General features: G+C 39.1%; 1 pseudogene across 1 annotated transcript; it reads left to right on the top strand.

The window, feature by feature from the left end:
* Positions 1-10,150: 10,150 nt before the first annotated feature.
* LOC307045583 (polyunsaturated fatty acid lipoxygenase ALOX15B-like) lies at positions 10,151-20,702 on the top strand (annotated as a pseudogene). Its single transcript, XR_013810679.1, has 13 exons — positions 10,151-12,584; positions 13,399-13,603; positions 13,695-13,770; positions 14,375-14,501; positions 14,660-14,687; positions 16,190-16,369; positions 16,530-16,737; positions 16,905-16,984; positions 17,081-17,235; positions 18,015-18,136; positions 18,241-18,336; positions 18,707-18,877; positions 19,482-20,702. The product of XR_013810679.1 is annotated as a polyunsaturated fatty acid lipoxygenase ALOX15B-like (transcript).
* Positions 20,703-25,779: the final 5,077 nt, after the last annotated feature.

Below are 25,779 nucleotides of genomic sequence, written 5' to 3'. Positions count from 1 at the left end.
TATGTAGAGCTAGCAAACTGAACTTGAATTTGAACGAGCTAATTTGTGTAGATTTCTACAAGCTGTTTTTTTTCAACCCACAATGGCTGAAGGAGGAGAAGAGATCGATTTGGTCGCAGATATAATTACAACGCCATTTTCAAGACGAACTTTTCAAGAAAAGCTAGACATCGTGAGAAGAGAACGGCCAACCCCGACGCTAGCGAGCCTATCACAGCGGGGGAAAGGGTTTGTCCGCCACTTTCAAATCACTAACTACGAGCCGTACCCCTGGCTCACAGCCTCCGAGAGGCACTGCAAATTGTACTGCTGGGAATGCCTGCTATTTGCAACTGATCGATTTGGTGTTTGGAGCCACACTGGATTTGCAAACTTGAGTTGTCTAACCAAGGCAGCAACGAGACACCAAAGCACGGCTGGGCACTTACAAGCAATGGTGCTTTTGAAAACCTTTGGGGACACCCGAGTGGATCTACAGCTCAACGAACAAGTGCGCCGGGAAACGGAGCTCCACAACGAAAGGGTGAACAAAAATAGGGAAATATTGAAAAGACTGATTGATTGTGTCCTGTTTTTGGGTAAACAGGAACTTTCATTTAGGGGACACGATGAAAGCGCCGAGTCCAGAAACAGAGGAAACTACGTGGAGCTTCTTTCTTTGCTTGCTGAGAACAACACAGACTTGCATTACCACCTGTCCACAAACAAAGTGTTTACTGGGACGTCAGGCAAAATACAAAACGACCTGATTTATGCTATTGCTGAAGTGATGGGAGAAGAGATCAAAATGGAGATTAAAAAAGCACCCTTTGTCGCTGTTATGGTGGACGAAACGACAGACGTGGGTAATGTAGCACAACTGGCACTTGTCCTGCGTTATGTGACGGACACAGGTGTCAAGGAGCGGTTTGTCAGATTTGAAGATGTTACAAGCGGCAAGCGAGCTGATGACATTGCCGCTCTTATTTTCCGTTTCATGGAGGAATATGAATGTATTCTGGATAAAGTTGTGGCACAGTGTTATGATGGCGCAGCGGTCATGGCATCTGGACTAAACGGGGTGCAGGCTAAAGTTAAGGAGAGGGCACCTATGGCCTTATTCATTCACTGCTATGCACATCGACTAAATTTAGTACTGACTCAAGGGGCCTCAAAGCTTAAAGAATGCAAGGTCTTTTTTGCCAGCCTCAATGGCCTTGCAGCATTTTTCTCCAGATCCCCTAAGCGCACGCAACTGCTGGATGACATTTGCAAGCGTCGTCTTCCTAATGTTGCACCAACGCGGTGGCAATATACATCGAGATTGGTCAATGCAGTCTTTGAGAAGAGAGTTTCCCTAAAGGAGGTGTTTGACCACATACTGGAACATCATGAGGAGTATGATGGGGATACTATGCTTAGCGCTGATGGATTTAATGCACGTCTGGATGATTTTGAGTTTTGTTTTTTGCTTGAAACATTCAACGGGATTTTTAAGCATTCAGATGTGCTCTTTGGAATACTACAGAAACAAACATTGGATGTACAATTCTGTCTGACAAGGGTGAACGAGTTTTGTGACACAATTGAGCGAGAGAGGTGCCAGTTTCGTCAGATCTACGAGGACACAGCGCGCATCTCAAGTGGTCCGAGCGCACGCAGAGGCCCACGTACAGCACAAGGAGACCTTCGCGCATACTACCAACAACTCCACAGCAATATTCTGGACAACATTCTTTGCCAGATACGGAGTAGGTTTCAAGACCACGAAAAATTAATGTTTCTCTCCCTCCTGGACCCCCAGCACTTTCAGACCTACCGGAAAAAATTCCCGCATACAGCCTTAGCCAAATTAACACAGAGTCACGGAACACTGTTCGATCTGTCCCGGCTAAAAACAGAACTGACTGTAATGTATGCCATGACTGATTTTGAAGGGAAAAGTCCCATTGATCTCCTTGATTTCCTTAAGCAGAAAAATCTGAGTGAGAGCATGGGGCAGCTTTACACATTGGCATGTGTGGCAGTGACTATCCCTGTGTCCACTGCTTCTGTCGAGCGGTCATTCTCGGCCTTAAAGCGAATTAAAACTTATGCCAGAAATTCTACTGGACAGACTAGGCTTTCATCATTAGCCTTCATGTCTATAGAAAATGACTTATTGGTGGAACTGAAACGCACAGATAAACTGTACAACAGAGTCATTGAAGTCTTCTTGAGGAAAGAAAGGAGGATGGATTTTGTATTCAAATAATCAGTTGTTTTGGTGAGTACAAAGCATTTTATTTTTTATTTTATTTTAATATATTTTTGTCATTTTATGTCGTTAATATTAAATCAATATTAACGAATTAATATATATGTAATTAAAATGACAAATATATAAAAAATAAATGTTTGATGCTTCTGCAAGAGATATAGAGATGTGTGTTGCGCACTGGCTCAGCTGTGCAGTAAAAGTACTCAAGGAGACTTGTTGAATTGTTTTGGTTTAACCTTTATCAAAGTGGACATTCAGTGCTAGGAATACACTTTCACCACTGTCGCAAATATATCCTCATGAACAAATGCAAATTATTTGTTTGTTTTCTTTTATTTTCAGTGAATAGTTTGTGTCTTTATCGTCACGTTTCTTAAATGAAACTGCTTTGGGTGCGACAATGCGCTGTTTAGTGAACAAACTTGGTTTGGTGGACTTAATAAAACTTTGTAGACTAATGCCTTAAAAACCCCTTTTATTTTTAAGTTTTGACCGTATCCAAGCGATCTTAAAGCTGGTAGTTTAACACTCTTAATTGTAAATGCGGATATATTGATTATAAATGCTTCGGAAATATTAATATAACTCTGTTGTACTTGACTATGTTAAGGTGATGCAACGCCCGGTTATACTGCGTTTCTGTCTAAATGTATAGTTTCTAGAGCCATGGCGTCATAATGATGGTATTAAGAGGTGGAATAATTCAGGTAGGACTGTGTAGGACATCACTGAAGGCCTAGGTGTGAAATGCACGGCCCGCCACTGCATACATCTATGTAAAATTGAAATTGTTATCTTGACTTATTGCTTTCAGGTGCTTCCTGGGAATTAATCCTGAGACGGGCTCGAAAGCCAAAAAGAGGCATGGCAATTTAAACCCCCATGTCAGCACATTCTTCAGAAAAACTGTTGACTTTGAGTGGATGTCTTTGTAGACATGTGTTACGTGCTCCCCTCCTCCTCCTTCTTTTCTGTCTACCTGCTGCGCAGGTGCACCTGGTCTGCCCCTGGCTCCGCCTCTGCCCAGGTGTTCCTAATTCCACTCAGCCGTGTATATAAAGAGAAGCTGGAGGAGAAGGATGTCTCGCCTATCCTAACGCCGGGAGACACTCTCCTTAGAATACCTCTTTGCCATTTTGAGCTGTAGGCCATATCTTTGCAGATGTGTTTATGTTTAGCCTGGAGGACCTTGTAGTCCAGTTTTCGTGGCTTTATTTTGTTCCCCATAGGGTTTATATTTCATTTCTGGTTAGGGGGGGAAGCTCTGGGTCCTACGGTCCGTGGTGTAGCTGGCTCGGGTTCCCTCCTTCTGTTTGTTCCTTTTGGACAGTCCTCCAGACTTCTTTTTGTTTCCTGTTACGCCTGTGTGAGCAAACGGCTGATTATCAATAAATGCTTGTTACCAAGTACCGGTTATTGCGTGTATTCTTTCATGTTGCGGGTCTCAACACGAGCCACTACTGCGGAATAGAGGTTGGGGCCGTAACAACATGTCCAGGACACTGTGAAATGCACTTTGCACTTAAATGGAGTAATACAAAATTAAAATGGGCATTTTCTTTGTTTTTCTTTGTTGATTGAGATGATGTTGTGTTGTGTAGTTATGGTAAAAATATATTATCGTATTATTTACATTTTTATATTTACAGTAAATTATTGGCTAGTGTGTTGCATTACTTCTACTGTAAAAGTGTGAAAATACAGGTAATTACTGTAATTTATGTACAGCAATACCATAGCTCTGTACTGCTATATCAAAGTAATGCCATGGGCATGGCAACTGTAAAGTCACAGTATTTAGTTGTACTTTTATTCTAATTTACTGTAATTGTACAGCCAAACATTTTACAGTGTAGGTATCGATGTATAATTGTATAGGTATCAATGGTCTGCAATACATTACCCCGCTTTACTCGCCTTTTCACTGCCATGGGATTCAACGTAAAGAAATGCGCTGAAATGATGGGAGGAAGTTTTTGTAAAGGCCTATTTGGCACCATTAGTTAAAATTAGATTTAAGGAAATGACTGTAATAAGTCATCTGTGAACATTTTTGAATTGTTGGGCTAAAAGAAGCCAGCAGTATTAGGAGTGAAAAGCCCATTTTGTTTTAATGAGTCCCCACTTTCTCATGTTTTGATGGTAGGTGATAGCTAAGAAGCTTGTCTTTTGTTTGGTGTTGGTTAGGTTTAGGGTTCTTTGTGTTCAGAAGTTTGTGTTTATTATGATGTAATTTTTCTCACATCGGATGAAATTAAAACTGCAAATTAGATTTTCTGTATCACTGACTGAGTTTTGAGTGTGCATTTCATGGGATGTCTAGGTTCCCCTAGACCAGGGACATAACATGAATTGGTCACAGTAATTTACTTGGCGAGTTGTAACACAAACGACTAATCGGGTGGTCAAACTTTCTGCTAAAGTAATTGGCTGAAAAATGGTAGCAAAATAGGGATGGCAATTTAAGAAAAATATACAAGGCTTGACACAAAGGGGAAACATTCTCGTAAACAAAATGATGTTAATAGTTACAATAAATTGTGTGATGAAACAATGTGATTGCTTGATTCTCCGATGGGTTGAAAAAAAAGACATTAAACATGGTTCAAGGCAAAATTGTTGTTTGATGATTAATAATTTTTAAAACGAAACGGTGGGAGTCTAAATATAAAGATACTTACAGTAAGATGTCAATATTGGTAGGGATACTCATGATTCTATAATTCCCAGTCCCAGTGTTTCCAATGGGGGTTAACATACCTTCACCAAGCTCACCAACTATAAGAGGTCAAAAAGACATGCTGATGGCTCAAAGTCAAAACATCTCTAACACTGGCTGCTGTATGGCTGTTAGTTTAGAAAACGCTTGATTTGATTTGCAGCAGCCTCCTTAATGGGCAGGGACACATTTTAAACACTTTTTTCTGAAGATATAATTTGTTGAAGATGAACAGCAATAGTGGTCTATGTGCCAGGGCTGAGCCCCTGAGCGCCATGTCCCAATTTAACCTTGAAACACCACCCTTAACTATAACCTCAGTAATATGGATATCATCATTTGAATACATTTTTGAAAAAGTACAAATAAAACTGTGAGTGAGAAGCAGAACAACACACCGGGGCGAAGGAAGAAAGTTATTGGTCTCTGTTCCCGGGCCTGTGTGTTGTTGTCTACCCGCTAGTCACTCTAGCAGCTTCATAAGTTGACTTTCTTACTATTTTAATGATGCATGATTATGTTTCTGCTGAGTCGTGGCTGATCCTGTTGCTGTGACCCTGAGTTCTGGATCTTGAGTCATGTGTCCTGGATCCTGCATCCTGGGTCCTGAGTCCTGGATCCTGTGTCCTGGATCCTGCATCCTGAGTCCTGGATCTGAGCCCTGGATCCTGAGTCCTGAATCCTGAGTCCTGATCCTGGATCCTGCATCCTGAGTCCTGGATCCGAGCCCTGGACTTCAAGTTGTGGCTGAACCTGTCACTGTGGTCCTGCCTGACTCATCATACTACTTCCCTGATGGCTACCACAGGATTGTTGACATCCTCATGGATTCTTCTTCTTATTACAGACACATGCATTTCCAAACATTTAGTCTACCTATGTTGTAAATGTATTATCTCTTTTCTATTTACACACGGCATCTATTGCAAGTCTGTCCGTCCTGGTAGAGGGATCCCTCCTCTGTTGCTCTCCCTGACGTTTCTCCCATTTTTCCCATTTATACTTTGGGGTTTCTTTGGAAATGTTTCCTTGTACGATGTGAGGGTCTAAGGCAGGGGTGGGGAACCTCCGGCCTCCGGGCCGTATACGGACCGCGAGACCATTTGGTACGGCCCTCGAGGTAATTTATAAACACACGCAAAAAAGAAAAAAATTAAAGAAATCTAAACCGCAAAATAATTAAACAAGCGAGTGCCTGTTTTTCATGGCCAAGGTCAGGGTCCTTGGACACAACACGAGCCTAACGTGTCATCACGTAGTGTATGTCTCGTCTGACAGGGGTGTAGTGTATGGGATTAGTTTTGTTTCATAAAGATAAAGCAACACTTTCTCAGAATCAAGCAAAACTAAGGGTTTGAGAGGAAAACAAACTGAGTCAAGCAAAGATAAATGTAATTTCAAAAATAAAATATAAGTTGCAAACATTTGTGTTGTGTAGTTTATACTTTTTTCCAATTTTAAATATGTTTTTAATTGAAGAAAGTTCTGACACATCCAGTCATTGATTTGTTCACTGCACTTGCTCAGTGTTTGAATTGGAGCATAGTCTCCTGGTGAAATGGTTATGTAAATGTATGTATCATCTCCATAGCTGGTAACTAATTTAGCTGTTTTTCATTATCTGAGCCAGTGGTAGCATGTAGATGTAAAAGAGAAGAGGCCCTAGGATGGAGCCTTGAGGAACCACACCTGTCATATTTGTTCAATCAGAATTAGTTGAATACCCCTCCACTTTGCCTCATCGAGACTCCTACAAGACTCTTTTTTATCTTGTCTGTCTTAACAAGGCTGATGCTAAAGCTGACGCATTAAGGTACATTCATCTATTTGCGTATGTAAGACTGAAGAAAGTAATGCCACTGTTCGGAAGTTGACTGTGTGTATGAAACCTATGGTTAATAGGCAAACTTTCAACAATCCAATAATTAAGTATTATCGACAAGACTGGTACTGGATCAAATCGATTAAAAGAACTGCACCCCTATTTCTCCCTGTACAGCTGAAGCAGACTCCAGCAGATGACAACCCCATCTTCCTTCTTACGGACTCAGAGTACGACTGGTTAACAGCCAAGATATTTGTGAGAAGTGCAGATTTCAGCGAGCATCAACTAAATGTTCATCTGCTGCGCACTCATCTGCTGGCTGAGGTTTTTGGTGTGTCACTGCTGCGCAACGTGCCCATGGTGCATCCACTGTACAAGGTAAGTGAAGCGGAGAAAACTAAATTGACTGTAGTTTTTAGTGCGATGTTGTTCGGATCAGGTTCAAACCCCACTGCAGTAAGCATGTTGTTGTGTCGCTGGGCAAGGCACTTCACCCCAAATTGCTCCTGTGGGGATTGCCCACAGTATTGAGTATGTAAGTCGCTTTGGATAAAAGCGTCTATCAAGTAACATGTAATGTTTTAGTTTGGTCTTTTCAATCTGCTGATTTTTGTATCTTCTTCTATTTTTGTTTTAAACTGATAAATGTACAGTAGCATCAACATGTCTCACATGGTTTGAATGTAATAATGTTGTTTACAGAGTTCCCTCTTTACCTCAGCTCCTCGTACCTCACACTCGCGACACTATGCAAATCAACTTAATGGCTCGAAATCTTCTAATATCTCCAAGTCGATTTTTTAACAAGGTACGAAGGGACCAACATGATCAGAAAACCAGTACCTACTCTGTTTTTATGTCATGTATAGTGTTTGTCTCTAACTTTATTCATTAAATATTTGACTGTTCTCTATAGTATGCAGCTTCTGGCGGTGAGGCTCTGTTCACAATCCTGTAGAGATCCACATCCTCAATCACCTACAAGTCTCTCTGCATGCCGGAAGACATTGCTGAGTGTGGGATGGAGGATGTGCCCAACTACTACTACTACTACAGGGATCATGGACTGAAGCTTTGGGATATCATTAACAGGTACTTCTGGCACTGGCTATGTGATAATACAAAACAGTATAACTTTATTTTTAAATCTAACTTTTTTAAACATGTTTTGTCAAATTTACCAAGTGATTGTGTTTTAGATGAAAACAAAACAGATTGGTTCCTGGTTTAGTTTAATTATTTCCATCACAAGTAACTAATGCCAAGTCTTTCCAGTTCGCACATGAACAAGCAGAGATCAGTTTTACATAATAAAGAAAAACAAACGCATGGCTAGGGCCAAATGGGTAGGTGGAGGGGGTCTGGAGGACAGGTTTGGGCTGACAGCCCGGGAGCAAGGCAGAGGCAGAGCAGGGGCGAAGGCCGCGGCTGGGAAACTACGGGGGCCGGGCAAGAGGGTGTCGGCGGGACAGGTGTTCCCAACGGAAAAAGGTCTGGTGTCGGCGGGACCCCCGACGGGACAGGACATGGTGTAGGCAGGATCCCCGGCGGTAAAGGGGCTTGAGTCGGCGGGAACGCCAGCAGGACACAGGGGGCAGGAGTAGGACGGACCACCGACAGGCCTTGAAGGCCCGGCTCCTGGGCCGACACAGGAGACGGAAGCATGGCTGCTGGAGTTTAGACTGGTAGCCTGGCCTTGCGTCTCTAATGCCCCTTTCACACCAAGGCTTTTCCCGTTCTAGCTCCGTGCTAGAGCTTTTCTGGTTCGGAACCGATTCTTCGGTTCAACTCCCACTCTGTTCACATCGCTTAGAGCCCGACCCATGCCGTGTCATTGCGTCATTGTTTGCGTCATGACGTAACCGTTTGCGTGCCTGCTTCATAAAGCCAAACCGTGCGGAAACCCCTCACATCGACAACAACAACAATGACCGATTGTATTGAAGCGCTACTCGTTTTGTTTTTGCACTGTCGAAACAAAATGGAAGAAATGGGACGACTTTACTACCAACTTTACACTCGTCACATGCTACATTAAAAAGTTCTTTACAATCATCATCATCAACTTCAACGACGATTCCGTAGGAGAAAGAAGGTAAATATACGTCCTATTCGATGGCGTTAGAGCAGGGGTGGGGAACCTCCGGCCCCCGGGCCGTATATGGCCCGCGAGACCATTTGGTACGGCCCACGAGGTAATTTATAAACAGACGGAAAAAGACATTTAGACCGCAAAAAAATTAAACAAGCGAGTGCCTGTTTTTCCTGCCCAAGGTCAGGGTCCTTGAACACTTTATGACATAAAAAAAAAAGTTGTTATCAATAAACAAGAATACAGTTTACTCAGGGGCCCTGTCTGTCCTATGCTGCTTGCTGAAGAGAAGTAAAGGATGACAGTAAGAAGGCAAGGCCTCCTTTCATGCGGTGAGATGCGCGCGCATTCAGGTAGGCCCGCCCCGGGGCCGGCTACGTCTAGAAAGTCTCAGTGGATGAATGCTTGCATGATAGGATCGAGGGGAGTACCCATAGAGTCCAGTAGAGGGCTCTGCCTGTGTTTATATAACAAGGGTTACCATAAGTAACCCCTTGTTTCAGACAGGGGGTGAAAAGAGGCACTGAAACACAAGCCGTTTGAGAAAAATAAAGAACTTTTTGAACATTAAAGTATGTCACAGTAAAGGCAAAAATATGAACCTAATTTGTCCTCTTTAAGTGATATTACAAAACTAAACTATGTAATATAAACAAGATGGACAATATATTTTCTCATAATTGTTGTGTATGTGCTGATACAGTAATACTCTTTACTCTACTGCTCATCTTGTCTTTTCTTGGAACTGTTTATTGGTGTATTGCCTCCCACATAATAGTGTTATTAGGTTGCACACCCCAAATTCAAAGGTCCGACACGACAGTGGATCAGACAAAGGCAGATAAAGGAATAACACTAGCCACAGACATAAAGATTGCTTTATCTCCGACAGACAGATCGGTAGTCATCTTTTTTTGATTTAATTTTGAACTTTGGTTCAATTATTACATTTTATAGTTAATAGGAAGAAATGTTTCATTGTTTTATATCGTCAAACAAAAATTGTGGTCTGATTGTTTTTTCTGCAACAGTTGGTTCGTGATTCTTTGTAACATTAACCCTGACTCCCTTAACCTACTGGGTCATACTGCTCAACCAGCAGTTTTTGGCATTTATTGTTTACATTTCATCATATGTTGACCTGAATATAGTATTTACACTATACATTGCTATTTTATATCCCTGATAAAGATGCATAACATTCACACTGTACATTTTATATTTATATTTAATTTAATATTCCATTCCATGCACATTTGATGTAAATAATATCATGTTTATATTGTGCTAACAGAAATGGGCCCTTCAACAGTGTTTTTATTTGTCAGACAGTTTATAGATTTTTTAAAATCTATTTATATAGCACCTTTCAACACAAGGCAATTCAAAGTGCTTTACAAAAATGAAAGACATTAACAAAATGGCATTTAAAAACAGTCATTAAAAAGCAAAGACAATTAAATAAACATTAATAGAAAAAATACATGAATAAAGGTTAGAGTGCAGTTTAAGATATGAATAGTTTAATTAGAAGCAGCGACAAAAATAAAAGTCTTCAGCCTGGATTTAAAAGTAGTAAGAGTTGCAGCGGACCTGCAGGTTTCTGGGAGTTTGTTCCAGATATTTGGAGCATAATAGCTGAACGCTGCTTTTCCATGTTTAGTTCTGACTCTGGGGACAGAAAGCTGACCCGTCCCTGAAGACCTGAGAGATCTGGATGGTTCATAATTTAGCAGGAAGTCAGAAATGTATTTTGGGCCTAAACCATTCAGTGCTTTATAAACCAGCAGCAGTATTTTGAAATCAGTTCTTTGACACACAGGAAGCCAGTGTAAAGACTTCAGAACAGGAGTGATGTGATCCACTTTCTTAGTATTAGTGAGGACTCGAGCAGCGGCGTTCTGAATCAGCTGCAGCTTTCTAATAGATTTTTTAGTGAGACCTGTAAAGATACCATTACAGTAGTCGAGTCTACTGAAGATAAAAGCATGGACAAGTTTTTCCAAATCCTGCTGTGACATTAGTCTTTTAATCCTAGATATATTCTTAAGTGGATGTCATTGAAGACCTTAACAAGAGCAGTGCTGTGGTTTGGTCGAAAGCCTGACTGGAACACATTGAAACCGTTGAAAAACAACTTTTTCAATGATTTTACCAAGAAATGGGAGATTTGATATTGGCCTGTTATTGTTCATTGCTGAAGCTTCTAGATTATTCTTTTTTAAGAGCGGTTTAACGACTGTAGTTTTCAGGACCTCTGGGAAAACACCTGAGTGAAGAGACTTGATTACTATATGAAGTAGATCTGAGGCCATGAAATGAAAAACATGAGGAGGATTTCAGATGTTGAATAATGTCCTCTAGGTCTTTATCATTAATCAGATGGAATTGTGTCATGGTGTTTGAATTGATTTTAAGTGGACACTGTGGGGGAAACGTCTGTGTAGCAATGCAGGAGGAGTCACCGACTCAGGAAGGAGACACGGGGAGAGCTGGAGCTTTGATGTCAAACACTGATGGTTTATTTAGGAGCTTCGGCCGGAGAATTCACTAAACAAGTCAGGAGTCAGAGGCCTGACTACACGGTAGAGTTGCCACGTCAACTCTGAAGAGCCTCTCTCTCGATGGACCTTTTAACTAGTTCCGAGAGAGTAATCAACATTCTTGGGGAGATATAGACTAAACAGCTGGGGACACTGAATTACTTGCGTCTGACGCTTCTGGCCTTGAAAATTTCACACCTTGGAGTCCACAAACCCCAAGAAGGAAGTGTTCCAGTGTACCCACAACAATAAACCATTTGTGACCGAGAGTTGCCCTGTCATAAACTGGTAACAACAACATATGGCTGAAGCAGCCCCTTCCTTAAGGGAGATAACAGACGTCAAGGTTGGTCTCAAAGGGCAAAAGGTGGATATCTATGAGAATTATTCCCCAACAGACACAAGGACAAAACATTTGCTATACCTAATACAGAGGGACTGACTGCTTGTCTGATTTTCTGAAGGTTGTCAGTGAATAAGGAGGCAAATTCATTGCAGGCCCTGGTGGGTAGAAATTCAGAGGCTACTGATACTGGGGGGTTTGCTTGTCTGTCGACGGTAGCAAATATCTGTATATTTGTCTTAATCTCTACTGCTGGTTTATTTTTATTTATATTTTGAGATGTATATATTTTAGAATTGTTTATTTCTACTAATTTAATTTGTTATTATGTGCAATGCCTTGTTTTGTTTCATGCTGCTGCAACAAAAAATGTTTTCTTCTCTTACTGTATCTTAATCTTATTTTATCTTGTAAAAGTGATGTAAACATTTTTGTTGAGTCATTTTAGAGGGATATAAAGGGAAGGCAACAGTTTTTTGAAAAGTGACTGTAAGGTAAGAAGGTTGGGGATCTGAATTGCTAGTATTTGGACAAAAATCTATTTTTTGTGTTAATTTTACCTTAGTATTTGCTGTTGAATATGGTATTTTCCATATTATTATGAACATTATTGACTCTGTTTTTTCTCTCTTTATTCTCAACAAGGTTCCAACTTCTCGTTTAATCCAAAATGGTGAAGTATGAAGTGGCTGTTACCACCTCAAGTCTTTTACAGGCCACCACGACAAACAATATCTTCATCAAGCTGGTGGGCACAGATGGAGAGAGGAAACGCACGTGGCTCAAAAGCATCAGAGGGACCGCCAAATTCTACCTGGGAGCAGTGAGTGTACATTATATATATTGTTTTTCTTTAACCTGTACATTATAGGCTAATATTTTAACACAAACGAGTCATTATATCAGTGCGTTGATAATTAACCTTAATTAAATCATAAATTACCTACTCAGTTAAGTTAATCAACCTCACACACAAATGTATTATTTTATTAAATGTATCGGTATTTTTTAAAAGATTAATACTGAAAGACTGAAAAAATATCTTATTTACAGTCAGTACAGTTTGTGATGAATAAATGGGATTTCTGAGATTAAAGCCTCAAATTAGTCTGTTAACAATTTCTTCCTCTTTCCACTTTATTATGTTGTTAATCTCCAAATGAATCTACAGTCAATCTGCTAAAACAAAATTGCCATCTTGGGTCTGATTTGTTCATTGTTTTATCATCCTAAATCATGTTCCCTGCATGGGTTCAGGGAACATCCACTATTTACGACAATGAAAATACTCTTTTGTCAAAAGAAAGTATAATGCAACATTGACACATTGGTTAAAAAATGTACTGTAAAAAATCAGATATGTATACAATATGTTTGTATGGTGATTTATATTTAAGATTTGTCCAAATGAATACCACAACCAGGCGAAAAAAACAATAACGTTCATGGTATTTGCAGTGTTCGTCTTTGCCAAATGTACACACTAAATTGCACCTGTGCTTGTATTGAGCACAGCAACCCTTATTTGCATAAGTACACCTTAAGGTGCAAAGAAATGTAATTTTTACAAAATCTTATTTACATTTGATACTGGTCCTTCACTGCACCTCTCTCATAATCTCTTGCTCTGTTCGCAGGTGTCTACATTCTCTGTGTCGTGCCCCACCTCTCTTGGAAAGCTGGTGCTGATTGAGGTCGATAAAAAACCTCTCCCATTGTTCCCAGAAGACGCCTGGTTTCCCAACAAGGTGGAGATGAGTTCCCCGGAGGGAGACGACTACAACTTTCCCATTTACCGCTGGATCGCTGACAGCGAGGTGCACCTGTTCAGAGAGGGAACAGGTCTGTGAAACTGTACTTGACTGTCTACACTTTTACCACCCCTTAAACATAAGTGCACAACAATTGCTATTTTAAAATGTATTTTTCTCAGCTCTAAAAATCTTGGATGACAACCATCATCTTGGCAAGTACAGCAGAGAGAAGGAGCTGAAGTTGAGAGAGGAGCTGTATCGCTGAGAGCAGCGCTGTGTGTTCATGTATAATATCACACACTTCACAAAGAACACACACCTGTGATAGTGTTGATATCACAGAAACCTCTTTCGGTGACTTTTCAGTTATTTATATAATCTTTAACACTTATAATTCAATTGAAAATCAGTTAAGAATTACAAAGATAATTAAGAGAACGTGTTTTCTTTTCTTCTACATAAGCAGTAATATGCAGCCTTAGTCTTTCATTTCTATATTGGATGTTCTTTCCCACATAAGTAAGAACTTTATCACAAAAAAACAAAGAAAATGTCACTGTTAAATGTCATATAGCGGTGTGAGGATTTTCAAAAAAGAATATCATAAATGTTACCTGTATTTTCGGTAAGTAATATAGATAAACACAATATTTGTAAATGATCATGTATGTAAGTGTTTTTCCTTTTTCTACAGATTTTTAAAACCAAATAATGTCACTGGTCAATTTAACGTGAACAGTACCAAAGGTTCCAAAACATGAACATAATACAATTTAGTTATAATATGTTAAGTATTATACTGCACTTGTATCATCATTTTAAATTGCTGTCCTCCACAAGTCTGTTCTATCTTTCGCAGATGGGATGTTTATAAGGAAGGAGGGAATACCTCACTGCATTAAAGCAGAAAATCCTCTTGCTTTGCCATGCGAGGTCCGCTTCTCTTTCACCAAGACTTCAGAGTTCCTCTTGACTGCAACCACGGGGTGAGGTCTTTCAATTCTGACAGGAGGTTACACGTCCAAACATTGATAAATCTTTATATAACCATTTCAAAGATTAATCAGAATGTCATGCAAAATAAGGTCGTCTAAATTAATGTTAATTTATGTATATCAAAACGCTTCATGTCTTGATTATGCAGGCTGACAGAGGACGGACAATATGGGCCGGTCAGATAACTCACTAGCACTCCCCGTTGACAATTTACTAGCGGTATTTACTTGCGGTACCGAAGTGGCCCGGGCGTAGAGTCCCGGGCCGATTCTTGGTCCCAGTCCGCCCCTGTACGCAGCCCTCACAAACCCCACACGGCCAGATAACTTATCTAACAGTTAGAACCTACATACGAGACACAACCTTCATAGTCAGAAACAAAGTGTGATTATTTTCTGATATTTCACACATATGATATCATGAATACTGTGGGCCTACATACCTTAGTGTGATTATAAGTGCATGTGAGTGAATATTGACATGCAAATTCGTTTTTATACATCCTATTCATTGTCTCAATGCGCTCATACATCTTAAGAAAGTTATCACCAAACATTTTAAGAATGTTTTTAGAGAACATTATCCTACCTTTCAGAAGAACATTCTGGAAACCAAAATAAAACGTCCCGCTGAAAACGTTTTAAGAACAGTAGGGCATAATGTTGTAACAATGTTATCTAAAACATCTTAAGAAGGTTATTAAAAACATCTGAAAAAGGTTATCACCAAACATTTCAAGAATGTTTTTATAGAACGTTATCCTAACTTTCAGAAGAACATTCTGGGAACCAAACTAAAACTTCCCACAGAAAACATTCGTAGAACAATGAATGGTAACATTCTCAGAATGTTTTTAGAACCAACATTGTCTAGCTGGGAACTCACACATGCCACCGCAAACATGCAATATCTGCAACAAGTTTGTTTTTTAAAGCACTCTACAAATAAATCTGACTGTGTTAATATTTGCCATCACAGGAACGTTTTATCAAAAAAGAATAACCTCCTGAAAACATTATCCCAATGTTGCTTCGAAAAACGTTCCTCTTTTGTTATCATGTAACGTTGAGGGAATGTTTTATAAAAGAACGTCTATAATATGTTACCCCAACAACGTCCCAAAAAGATCCTCAGAAGGTTGCAGGTTAACATTATCACATAAAAGGAACGTTTTAGAAAAAACTTTCTGTCATCTCAGGCCGCAATAACATTCTCAAAACATCCTCTGAATGTTGCAGTTAAAACGTTATGTCTTAGTTAACCTTAAACATTATAGGAACATTATTTGAATTAATAAACATCCTAAAAAGGTTCTTTGAACATCAGATTAAAACATTTCTTTAAAACATTATTTGAACCTGTAGGTAACGTTAGCCAAAGTTTTGAGAACGTTCCCTGCTAGCTGGGATGTTGGTTAAACCAATGAATAAGCTGACTTCAAACTGAAAGAGGTTCTGTAGCACAGAAAAATAAAGCACTTGTTGAACATTAAAGTATGTAAACATGTCAGATGTTAGGATAATTTCTTACTATTTTGATATCTTAAAACTCAAATGTATAATTTGTACACAAAAGATCCCTTAATTAATTGTATTTCAAAATGAAATGTAAGGGGGAAAATCAGGGTTTAATCGAACAGAACCTGACATAAAACAAATTGTTATTGTGATGGTTAAAGTTCAAACCCTGTTATATTTGTGAATGTCATAAACAGGACGGCAACATCTTCCTGTGTGACTACAAGCGTTTGGACGGACTGAAGGCAAACGTCATCAATGGGAAAAAGCAGCACTTGATGGCTCCCATTGTCCTTCTCCATAAAACCCCTGATGATAAGCTGATGCCGATTGCTATTCAGTTAAGATTGTATTGAGATTTACTGCTAGATAGGGTGGATTTGTACTTTGGACAGGTCATTGGGTTTATTAAGTTTAAAACCTTTTAAGAAATGTATTTTCCCCACTATTTTGTTTCATCCATGAATTAACCTTTCTTTATTTAATGTTCTTCTCCTGCAGCTGAAGCAGACTCCAGCAGATGACAACCCCATCTTCTTTCCTACTGACTCTGAGTACGACTGGCTGATGGCCAAGATAAATGTGAGAAGTGCAGATTCCAGCGAGCATCAACTAAATGTTCACCTGCTGCGCACTCATCTGCTGGCTGAGGCTTTTGCTGTGTCACTGCTGCGCAACGTGCCCATGGTGCATCCACTCTACAAGGTAAGTGAGAATACTGAACTTACTTTAGTTTTTTTAACTTGATGATTTTTGTTTTTCCAAAGCTGTTTGTGTTTATGTTTAAGTGTTTGTGAACGCTACATAATGTTATGGAAGTGTCCAGATTCTGACAATGTTAAATAGTGTTATTAACATGTTCCTTCTTTCCCTCAGCTCCTCATACTCGCTACACTCTGCAGATCAACTACTTAGCTCGACTTCTTCTCATATCTCCAAGTGGAGTTTTCACACAGGTACGAAAAGACCAACACACTTTGAGACCTTTACCATCACAATAATTAATGTAAAGTGTTTATTTCTAACTTTTTTCCTTACATATTTGACTCTAATTCGCATCATCTGGTGGCGAGGCTATGATCACAATCCTGAAGAGATCCATGTCCTCAATCACCTACAAGTCTCTCTGCATGCCGGAAGACATTGCCGAGCGTGGGATGGAGGATGTGCCGAACTACTACTACAGGCTTTGGGATATCATTCAGAGGTACTGCTGGCACTGGCAATGTGATAATACAAAACAATCTAACTTAAAACTGCGATTTAAAACTTGTTTAACTATATTTGCATGTTTAACTATATTTGCATTTTGCAAAAGTGATTGTGTTTTAGATGAGCAACAGAAAAACTAAACAAAAACCTAAAATTACAATGTAAGTTTCCTGGTTTAGTTCAACTCATTACCCTATGTCAGGAGTAACAATGTCAGAAAGTCTTTCCAGTTCAAAGAAGTTGAAGAAGTGATGTGTTTTAAATCCTAAAGAAAAACACACAAAATACTGAGCGAAGTGCTCTGTGCCTTTTAAAATGTAAGCAGGTCCTGACTTCTCTAACTCTACAAAATAAATTAATGTTTGGAAAGTCTAGCTAACACGCTTACTTCAAAATATGGAAATAACTCAAAGAGGTCGCAGAAACTATTGTTTACATTTTAATAAGCAGAAAAGAGAAAAATAAAAAGGTCTTGGGTATTGTTTACAGTTTCTTCCTTGTTACATCTCATTGTTAAATGCATTTCATGCTTATTTGCTGTATTGCAGCAGCAGGGAGCATCTCCAGGAAGAGAAGTCAAACTGTTTTGCCATTTTCATTTGCTATGTGACATTATTGTTCCCAAAGGATCTCAAAGTAATGATATAAAATTGTATAAAAAGCCAAACAATGTATTGGAAGCCCCAGAAAGGGCTGCAGTGGAGAAAAAACAAATTAGAATAAGCCACCGTTTCATTGTCTAAAGTTTTTTTATTTGGTTCTTCTTTCTTTCAGGTTTGTGAAAGGAGTGCTTGGTCACTACTACAAGAGTGATGCTGAGGTTAGCCAGGACTCTGAACTCCAACAGTGGATTCAAGACATTTTTTAACATGGATTCCTCTCCCAGGCAAACACAGGTGTGCTTAAATACAAGCTGATGTGTTATTATCCACCAAGTCCTCATTTCATATTATAATTACTCTACATTATATTAATACATTCAATTAATATGCATTCTCAGGAATCCCTCAAAGGCTTTCATCCGTGGCAGAGTTGGTCAAGTTTGTCACCATGGTGATTTTCACTGGCTCAGGACAGCACTGTGAACTCTGGACAGGTGCATCATTGTTATCTTTATGTAATCTTTTTGTGGGATAGCATTTTACCTATGTTTTAACTCTGACACATAGCATCTTGTGTAGAGAGCTCTACAATCTGATTGCAAATACTATGATATGGTGTCATGGTCCATTTCTTTGTTAATCTGTTTCCTGTTTTATTTTGAAAAGACTTCTCCCACAGTGTCATGTCTGTTTTTACTTCCTGTCTTTGTGTGTTTTCCCGCCTTTTTGGATTGCCTGGCCTAACCTTCTTACTTTTAACTGTTCCCCTTTACACCTGACTATCAGTTACAGTACATATGGTTTGAAGATAATGCTGGTTAATAGTTTTATAATCTTTGACATTGTATTTTTATTTTATTGCAGTTTGACTATGGTGGCTGGATGACCAACAATCCCATCTCCCTTCAACTTCCTCCACCATCCACAAAGGGGAAAACAAGCGAGGCCACAATGCTGAACACATTCCCTGATGTCAACACAACAGTCCAAGGCATGTCCACCATGTGGCTTCTCAGCAAGCAGTCCTCTGACTTCGTAAGTGTCCTAGACTTCAGAAAATATTATATCTATCAAGTTCATATTTGGCTTTTTTAAACACCACTGCAGCTTTAGTTAAATAAAGTCAAAGAGAACATACAGTTTCATACCACAGGAGATACAACTGTTGAACTCCTGAGCTCACCACTCACATAGCCTACTGTATGTCTATAATAGTTCATTTGTTTATTCCAAAATATCCTTATATCTGTATAGTACACACAGTATTAATTCTATACTGTACATTATTTAAATATACATATTTTTTATCTCACTCTATCTTACATACATTACTTACTTATTCCTGCACTTTACTTGCACCATTGTTACACCAGCAGTATTTTTTTATTGGACTATTTAACTTCCTATTTCTTTATGGCTTAAGTATATTAGTATTTCAGTCTGCATATGAAAATAAAACCTTTGAATCTTCGAACTTATAAATACATTTGTCAATTTGCATTCGCTTGAAACTTGTTCTTATTTTTTAAATGACAAAGTGCTGTAGAAACCTTAAGTTACAAAAAAAAAAAAGTACAATAGTAATGTTAGCTTTGTCTTGTTCTTCATCTTGGTAACACTAATGTTGCATTTTTCCCAGGTCCGTCTCGGCCTCTACCCAGAGGAGCATTTCTGTGAGGAAGTTCCCTGCAGGCTGATAAGCAACTTTCAAGGGGAACTTGAAATATTTAGCACAGTGATCAAAACCAGAAACAAGAGCCTGGAGGTCCCATACACTTACATGGACCCTGCTTTGGTGGAAAATAGTGTGGCCATTTGAATGTTGCAGTGAAAGAAGGTGTGGGCCCCTCCCTCAACCTGACATTGGATAGTTTCCTGATCTCTTTCTCGCTATAGGGTTGGTATCCTCATGAGGCAATCTTTATTAGCCTTCTACATTTTTTACTGATGATTTTTCAGTGTCTTAGTAATTTGATTGCTTATTTTAAAGCTCATTTAAAAATCTACTGATGGCAACTTTACCACTGGGCAAACTCAATACATTTCAAACATTTGCATGCAGAACACAACTCAGAGATTTGCTAAATAAATACTGATGTGTTAGCTGAGAGCAAATGTACAAATCTAAGCATTTTAGCATCAGTTCTGCTAGCTCAGTCGAGTTACAGAAACAGAAAATGGACCAAACGATATATATTCAGGAACAAAATATACTAATCTCAAACAATCGTCCAGTGACTAAATGTAACTCTGCCTGCAACAGATTAGTCTTGTCTTTGTATATTTGTTGTTTATTCCGTTGATGTGTTGTTGCTGGTGATTTGTTGCTTATGTATATGCTGTTGCTAATGTATTGTTTCAAGGATATTATATCATTCTGTACTCACACCTGTACTATCTTGCAATGAGTCGCTTGTCAATAATAAAACCAGATCTAAATGGATTATCTCTCTCTGACATTTTTTAAGGCTTGTGCAAGTTGACTTTCATACTGTAGTATGAAAATGTTATAGTAAAATATTTCAGTAAAAAATAAACTTAAGGTAATTTAGTAGAATAAATATAGTAGACAAAAAAGTGCTTATTATGATATGTCACAAATAAAAAAGGTTTTGAAAGGGTCAAAGTGTAGTATGCTGTTAAAATGTCATAAAAAAATCATACTTGATATATTATGAAAAATTGCATAAAATGGTTATGGTATACTATGTTGTTAAAAGTGGCATTTAAAAAGCCTTATTTTGTTACTTCATGAAAAAAGTAATTAAAAGGTCATAGTATAGTAAGCAGTGTTGTGCTAGTTACTGAAAACCAGTAACTAGTTACCATTACTAGTTACTTCATTTCAAAAGTAACTCAGTTACTTTACTGATTACTTACACCAAAACGCGTTACTGTGCGTTAGTTACTTAAACAAAGGGCTCCCATCAATGCCCTTATAGCCTTCATTTCAGTACTGTTATTGCTTTGGAGAATATTACAATCTGTTGATCAAGAAATAGCAATAGAAATAGTAGAAATAGCCTGCATGTGTTCTACAACATACCTTGCAATGGCTTTATCAACTTTTCCCCGGCTCGCAGTCCCTCGGTTAAAATCCAGCCGCTGTTGCTTAGGTGGAGGTGGAGTGGCGTCGGATGAGTCTGGGGTCTGTGGTCTTTTAGCTACTAGCTTCGTCCCAGCATGTTGTTTCTGCAGATGTTTCAAAAGATTTGATTTGCTGTCTTGGGCAGTAGATAGGATCTTTGACCCGCCAAGACACAACTTACATTGAACTAAAACGTTCTTTTCGTTGTGCTCGACAAAAGTGAAATAGTGAAGAATAACTCCAGGCGGAGAAACTCGCCGCCATGATAGTCTTGTTAGTAAACACAAACACGCCCACAGCGCGTCTCCGCATGTGAAACAGGAAGTATCTAAGTACATTTACTCAAGTAGGCCTACTGTACTTTAAGTACAGTTCTCATCTCTGTTCGCCTCGCTGTTGGCGCCGCTCACCAACGTCCGGGAGCCGAGACTATATACAAAAAATAACGTAGTAACGGCCCGTCCACACAGGCATGAAACAAATATTGATGCTGGGCGTGTCTGAAGCTTTGCGATTTTTTGCGAGCAACGCGACCATCAACCAATCACATGAATCTCCCGCCCCCGACATACAAAGCAATAGCAATGTTAAAACGAAGTAAACTGGATATAAACTCTCCAAACAGGCATACCAGTTTCACCCACCTACCAATTTCACCCACTGTCTCTGCCACCTCCCTCCATGCCTGGTTCCTCCGGTTTGTATCCCGGTAAATAGTTCTGGTCGTTAAGAACCGGGTGGTTTGCTACCGTAATTTCTCGTTTGGAATATGAGGAAATGAACTGCTAGCTCAATCGGGGCGAAAATAAGCTAACAGAGAATGTACAATTTTTGACGATTTTGACCATTTTTGTCTGGCTCTCCCAGCTTGCAGGCGGTTTGATTGGCTAGCACTTGTACTGGCGGGATTTGCATACACGGGATTTGATTGGCTGATGCCAGCTTCGAAAGCATCGGGAGCATCAAAAGTTGAACATTGCTCAACTTTTGATGCTCACGATGCTTGCAAAGCCATGCTCCGCTCACCACAATGCAGTTCGGCGAAGATTACAAATCTTCTACGTCACCCCATTCAAGTGAATGGGCGAAGCTTTGAAAGATTTTTTTCATGCCTGTGTGTGGACGGGCCGTAGAGTACTAGTTACTGCCAAACATAAAGGTGTTACAGTAACAGTTAGTTAGTCCCAACACTGATAGTAAGCTGTAAAAATGGCATTCAAAAAATATGATTTTCATGTCGCAAAAAGTGTAATAAGAAAACGTCATAAAAAAGTAATATTTTAGTCCTAAAACATTTCATGAATAAGGCATAGTATAGGATCTGGTAAAAATGTCTCTAAAAGCTTAGAATTTGTATAATTTCCCATCCAATCTCAATCACCAAGGAACTATTTCTGCACAGCATCTTTCATGCCACAGCGATCTCTGCCAACGAGATTTGTGAATCATCCACTACTGACTGCCATCCAGAGGGCAAGTCCTTCAAGTTCCTCACTGAAGAACTACCTTCAAACTCTAACCCCTTTATTTCATCATCTTCCTCTTTGAGAACATGCAGCGGTCATTTCCTCTTACCTGTCAATACTTTTCTGCTGAGTCAGCATTGGCAGTCTCATCTGGGAGACCTCTTCTTCGCCTCGGCAGATAACTGATTTCTGCTTGATAACTTGACAATGCCTGACACAAATCTCTGTTAGACGGCAGCGCTCTGTTAAATGAAATCTATCAGCGGAGTGTGCAGATCTTATGCCTGACTTCCGTATTGTTAGGTGTAAAAATTAAATGTTCAGACGATGTAATGAATTCAACTTAGAACATAGAACAATTCATCTGTTGATCTTTCTCCTGATACATCAAAAAATAATTGCTGATAAACATCTCAACATAACATCTGAAAAGTAAACTGGGTAGTTAATAAAACTGCCTTTGAATAAATACAGTAAAAGACAGACAAAAGGTTGGCACACTCAACAGCTGAGAACTAAATATTCATTCTCTATCTCTATCTGATGTAACACTGAGCACTTTAAATAATAGCAATACATTTGCAATTAAAAAATCCTCACTATTGAGCTAAATAGCCAAATAGAGGTTTTAAAGTTAACCTTTGCCCGTCCTTTTTTGCTCATTCATGATGGAGGTCATCACAGCTGTTTATATCTGTTAATATTCCTTTATATTTCACTGTATCATTTAACTCTACTTATGACTTTCATTAATATCACATCACTGTAGCACTGATAGAAGTCATGTTTCTGTGGAACGACCGTAACTGATTTTGGTAAGGTCTTTTGCCTTAATTCATCCAGAGACTTCAAACTTTTTTTTACTGAAACTGAAAAGGTTTAACCCCTAATTGTTTTTGTATATCCTGGGCGATACAGGCTGTGTCCATGTTCAAATTGGTGTAATACTTGTGTTACATGGCTGACATACAGTATGGGTATACTAACAGTGTAATATAGGTGTAATAACAATGTATCATGGGTATAATATGGGTGGAATACTGGCGTAACGTGTATGGTTGTATTAATTTGTAATGTGGATATAATGATGGTGTACTTACTATGGAGTATGTGTGAGCATGGGTGTAATAACAGTGTTACATGGGTGTAATATGGGTGTAATAGGGCTGAATTAATGTGTGATGTGGGTGTAATAACAATGTTGTATGGGTGTAATTTCGAAAATCGCAATCAAATTAAATGTCCTAAATATTTCTATGTGAGTGCCCATTTAAGGGTTAACATTGTATGCTCTTAATGTGGGCTCTGCCATTTTCTGTTTGTGTGCAATTAATGTGAGAAGAGTTAGAAATGACTGACTTTGCTACCCTCCGAAATACAACTGGAAAACCTCACATAAGAAACAGTACACACTCACAAAAACAGCAATACAGACAAATACACACATGTGTGTTATTTATTGCCTCTAGCCTTGGGATTTCTTCCTGCTATGTGGTGGTTTGATAAACAGACTATTTGCTTGCCCTTGCTGTCCCAAAATAAGCTCCCAGAGGGGAAATTATGATTCCTTTTATGGTTTTTCAGCACAGGCCAGTAGCTGGACTTTAGGGAATCCTCTGTTTGAGAACAGAGCTAATATCGAAAATCCAAACCTTTTTTGAACAGCAATATTATTCATTTTCTGTGTGTGTGTGTGTGTGTGTGTGTGTGTGTGTGTGTGTGTGTGTGTGTGTGTGTGTGTGTGTGTGTGTGTGTGTGTGTGTGTGTGTGTGTGTGTGTGTGTGTGTGTGTGTGTGTGTGTGTGTGTGTGTGTGTGTGTGTTTGTGAGAGAGAGAGTGAGTGAGAGAGAGAGTGAGAGCTATTGGCCACTAGCAATCACACTCCAGAGTTCTGAAATGAACTCATGAAAACCGTATGCAAGTTTAATTCACTGCTGCGAGCACATCCACTGATTTTAAGGTGTCCATTTTGATAATGAGGTATCGTGAAATTAGAAAATGTACCAGACGAAAGGTGAAAACTCCACTAAGTGCTTCTTGTGCTTATATAACTGTATCATGGTCACCTATCATATAAAACACAGGGATTGTGTGTGTTTGTTTCAAAGTGAATTGATGAATGATTGTGTAAGAGGCAAGAGTCAACTAGAAGTTTGAATGAAATGCAGCCTTCGAAGTAATGATTATTTATCTTTGAATGTCTGTGAGGAATATGACATTTTTTATGAAAATATGCGTCCTTCTGCTTTATAGCTCAGCAGAGTATAGTTTCTGTTTGTAAGTTTGCAAAGAGAATATTCTTTCTTTGTTTTATTTTATGTGCTTTGAAAAACTATTGTTCTCTCCATGGCATTTGGCTAAATTCATTTCCATTAGGAGGAACACGCTGCAGCTTCAGAAACATTGCAAATATAACGTTGACGTTGGGGGATTATAAAGTTGGCCAACTGTCACTGTCACTAAGAGCCTGTGTGTATATGTGCATATTTGAAATGACTAGGTTAGCCACGTTAGCTAGCAAGCTTACAGCAGATCGGAAATAAAATCAGAAGGAAGATCATGTTTAAAGTGGAACTATCATGCTATGTTTGAATAATATAGTGTAGGACCATACCTATATAAGGCATATTTATACTTTTTATTTTTCAAAATACCAAACAGATCATGCATTTTAGCCATTCCTCATTCCGCTCAATTTAACACTGTCTTTGCATGGGCTGATTCTGTGAGAACAGCACCATCTACAGGCCTGGCATATGTACTACAGCGTCTCCAGCGCTTTCGAAATGACAATGTCCGTGGCTGTCTCCTCCTGATTGGTGGAGTTGGCCCAATAGCCGTAGCGCCACTTCTGTGACGTCATAGAAGTGTTCAAATCTGGATCAGTCTGTATCAGATCCGTTGCAGCCCCTTTTTAAGAGATTTGGGTATGGAGGAAAATAGAGAGGGTTGTGTTTTCTGACACTTGGTGAGTTCCCTGGGCCACCGGGGACACATATTCATGTATACAAGACGTACAAAAGTGCATTTTGCATGATAGATCACCTTTAAATTAGCCAATAATATTAGCATTTTAGGTTTACTTTATAGTGTAACTGTGTCCATATTTTCAGCGTTTTGTTAATGTAGGGCTTTTAGTAAACGCTGCATGTTTTGTCAAGTTGGTGAAGATGTTTTCCAAATGCCTCGTATGTATTTTATGATATTTTGAAACTAAATCACTTATCTCCTAATGGAAACGTTTGTAACCATTGTAGTGCCACCGTAATAGAGGAGCTCATGAACAAAAGCCAGTGCCATACAATTCAAAAGCTCGAAAGGATACCTTTAAAAATAAATGTTACTTCTCTATTAGACACTGTGTTGCTAGCGGGATAACACAAA

Source organism: Notothenia rossii (assembly GCF_949606895.1).
Source record: "Notothenia rossii genome assembly, chromosome: 1".
Taxonomy (NCBI): Eukaryota; Metazoa; Chordata; class Actinopteri; order Perciformes; family Nototheniidae; genus Notothenia; species Notothenia rossii.
The sequence above is the reverse complement of the archived record's forward strand: the minus strand, read 5'-3'. Positions and strand labels throughout refer to the sequence as shown.